A 4,002-nucleotide genomic window follows, 5' to 3' on the forward strand; every position below is an offset into this window, starting at 1 on the left:
CTAGGATTACAGGGTTTTATTCCTCAGAGCCTATGCGGGAAGAATCTCTTTAGAGACTCTGAGCTCGATTTTTTGCAACCTCCCCCTAGGGTTTTTTGAAGTTCAACATTCACGGAGCCTCAAAGGGCAACCCAGGCACAGCGGGTCATGGCGGAGTTTTAAGGGATGAAGAAGGAAACATCCTATTTATTTTCCATGGTCATCTCGGAGAGGCCACTAATAATATGGAAGAAATTCTGGCTATGGAACATTGTTTAGAATTCTTGCTTCAAGATAATCAACACAATGTGATTGTTGAAGCTGATTCTGAGTTAATCATTAACTCAGCCAAGAGAATCAGCTGGGGTATGGCACCGGAAAGGGTCTCAAAGAATTGGAGGCTCATCCAGATCTTTCAACAGATCCACAACCACCTTCTAGGCCTCTGTACAATAACTTTTAAACATGTTCGAAGATTGGCCAATAAGCTGGCAGATCTCCTGGCTAATCAAGGAGTGAATTGCGCAGCGGAAAAGTTTGCAACAAAATGGCAAGAGCTACCTCAACTCAGTCTCAAGGAAAAATGCCATGATCAGGCCGAGGAAGATTGGTTGATGTTCAGAAGCAGGACCATGGAGGGCAGCACAAATAACTCAGAAGCGTGATGAGCAAAGGAGTGTACATTTTTGGTTTTACAGCGAATAGTGAGCTGTGGCAGTTTAATGTTTGGAGAAGTGAGCTCAATCAGGGCTTTAGTGGTGGCAAAGCGGGTGGCTTTTCTCTGAGGGTTTCAGACAGGTTGGCAGTGGCCTCTTCTCACAATGTCACTGGCACAGCTAGTTTGTCGTGCAGTCGGGAGCAGGGAGCTCTTGGCGCCCCCGACATCCTTAATCTCTCGCCTCCGAGAGGTTTTCCATATCCTGAGCGGTTTTGGAGTGATCACAAGCCCCGCGAGCAGGAAGTGGTTTCACCTTTTTTGCAGCGATCCCATTCAGTGAATAACACGTGGCAGGGGGACCATTTGGAAAACCGCCATGATCGCACGTTAAATAGCGGCATGTGGGGTTGTGCGATTTTCTTTTCCGCCATTGGATCTGTTGATTGAGATCAACGGTCGGGCTTTTTCAGGCATCTTTGTGGGGCCGGGGTGTTAAGTTCGGTTAGTCGTTCCTGGTCAGATGTTCATCTCTACCGTTGGTTTATGATATAGTTTAGATCATGTCTTTTTTGGCATTTTTAGAGAGTGCTGCTACGGACAACTGTTCGTTAAGCTTTTGTCTGTTCGTTGGTCTCCTTTCGGGTCTGTCGTCCATTTGTTTTGGGTTATAAGTTCGTACCATTAGTAGACAGCACCTTGGTTTTGTGTCCACTCGGTGCGTGAGTGGTTGTAATATATGTAAGTTATTTTTTGAATTAATGCTCTAGAAGGTTCGTCTCTTGCACCAGCCAAAAAAAAAAAAATTTCACTTATATTTTTTAAATTTATTTAAATAATTATAATATTTTAATCTAATTAACATGGTTTTCACCCTCTCACATAATTGTTCTTTTTGTCTTAAAATTTATTTTAGCTGATTTATCTTCTTCCACTTTTATCTTAATATATAAATTAAAAATAAAAGTTATAAACCCATTTTATAATTAAAACTTAATATTAAATATATATCAAATACCACATCTCCGTATATGACTTTAAAAGCATAGAGACATACAATACTTTGCTTCACAATGATCATCATTTCTCTCTCTTTTTTATTATTGATTACCATCTGTTTTAATTTGCTTAAGCCTTCATAAGCTAAACCGTTTCTCTTACTACTTATCCATAATAATCTATTTTAAATATGTTCAACTGTTATCTCTGATCAAAGTACAATTTCTTTTAAATTGCTCAGAGATTCCATAAGCCAAACGCTGCAATTTTTGGTAAACTCCAAATTTACAGTGCCGTTTGAAGGATGTTCAACTATCAACGCTGAATTTTTCTTAAATCAAACTTACCTATACTTTCTACTTTACAAAGTATCATAAAAAGCAGACTGGCTCCATCAATTGAAAACGCCCAACACTTTTCTACTATGATTGTTAACCTGTGTCGACCTACAAAAATATAAATAAAAGTGAAAGAGAAAGTGAGATAAGATCCCTCCAAGAATAAAACAGACCAATAATTCCATGTGATTTTGTCTTGTTACTCTCTTTTGATGATTAGAGATGGCAGATGGTCAGTGGAAAGAGAGCGCCAGCGGTGAACGTGAAAGGAAGGCGTGAAGTAGGCTAATGAATTAGGGCCAAAAGTGGGTGTAGAAGCCATGCCATCTGAGATTTGCAAGAATTTTTTTTGCATTTTGCCTGGTGATCTTACCAAATTTGAACCAGTGGTAGTTCCACATGGATGGGTGATTGTAGTGAACCTCCACAAAGAGCTCGTCCACAATGAGAGGCATCTCTGGATCGCTGAGCCATCGCCTCAGAATCGGCCACTCACTTCCCTCGATGTCCATCTTTACAACCACTGTATCAGTCGCTTTCAATTGCAGCTCCTCTTTCATAAACCTTGTTATATTTATGACATTCCTAGGTTTATCATTTCAGTCTGACACAAAGCTGTAGTGTAGCTAGATTCGATGCACCATCCACTGCGGAGGTTGGGGAGTGGCCTTTACAGTGAGGGAGGAGGGATTCGTCTGTGCCACGTTACTCTCTTTTTCAAAACCAAGCAGGCTCGGCTTTTGCAGGAGCTTGGAATCGACTTCGAAGGTGTGAATCTCGATGAAATCGAAGGGGTACATGCAAAGAAAATAGGCTAGGCTGGTGCTGAATGCATTAGCACCCAGATCCAGCAGAACCCGTCGCTGTCTGCGATGGAGATCGATCGCCTTGGAACGCAGAAGCCACGGCAAGATTTTCGTTTTGTCCTCCACATCGTTGGAAAATCGGAGGGCGAAATCTCTGCAGAAATTGTTGCGATTGTCGAGCTTCTCACTGAGATGACCTTTTACAAGGTAGGCAGCTGCTTCCTATCCACTTCATCTGCCGCCATGGATTCTCAACCTGATCTTCATCTTTGTCCAAGAATCCTTCTCTCGTCCGGCCTAACTTGCTGCTGTTTCTGGCCATGGCTTCCCATTCATTATGCTTAAACACTTGCGCAGTGAAGCCTGGGCGTTTGCAAGCCGCAGAAATGCCAAACTCAATGCCAAGAAAGCCAAATCTGTGCATGTAGTTCACATAAATATCAAGAAAAGTATATGTGGACAGTATGTGGACCATGGCATAGAGCAGCCACAAATGAATCGTTTTGCTTTTTCTGGTGCCCTCTGTGTCTGAGAATGAGAAAAGCAGATACATTGCAAATTTTCACAATGAATGCAGACCAATTCAAATTTCAAATCCATCCACTGTTCGACGCTCATCCAATTCGTCTGACAGCTTGACAGGTCGCGTCAGTATTTTCCGGTGGAGGCTGGAATCCTTTCCTAGTCGGAGAATTGTCCTGTTACATGCCATGCATGTATGGTGAAGTTGCTAAGTGATGCCAGAATCCGTCTCTCAAGACTGTAAGGATGAGGGATCGGTACCGTAATGAAGAGAATTAATGTATCAATAGATTTGGAAATAACTCTTACAGTGATAAATGCATTATTTTGACACACTACTTTTTATTTTTGTATAATTTTGTTGAGTTGATTTTGTCTTTTTCAATTAAATGGAAAATTGTTAATTTTAAGTTATTTTTTATTAGAAAATGTAGAATCATTTTATTTTCTTTTTACTTTTTTAATTTAGAAAATTGTTAATTTTAAGTTATTTAGATTTTTTGGGGATAAATTTAAGTTGGTTAGTTTGTGTTTGACTCTCTCAGGATAAGTTTTATGATTTTGCCTCACTAAATTAGAAATGGAGAAAACATAGTTTTAAGTTATTTTAATTTAGTTTATGTAATTTGAATTTGGTTCTGAATAATTTAGACATTGAAATATTGAAATATCTCCAGCAATTTAGTGGTCTGACCTTTACACA

The 4,002-nt window shown here is 40.0% G+C and overlaps 1 pseudogene; it reads right to left on the reverse strand.

The window, feature by feature from the left end:
• Positions 1-2,264: 2,264 nt before the first annotated feature.
• Positions 2,265-3,330, reverse strand: LOC149242434 (uncharacterized; annotated as a pseudogene).
• Positions 3,331-4,002: the final 672 nt, after the last annotated feature.

The sequence above is a fragment of the Pinus tabuliformis genome, chromosome 8 (genome assembly GCF_031772625.1).
Source record: "Pinus tabuliformis cultivar Carrire ecotype Pingquan chromosome 8, CPIR1, whole genome shotgun sequence".
Lineage (NCBI taxonomy): Eukaryota > Viridiplantae > Streptophyta > Pinopsida > Pinales > Pinaceae > Pinus > Pinus tabuliformis.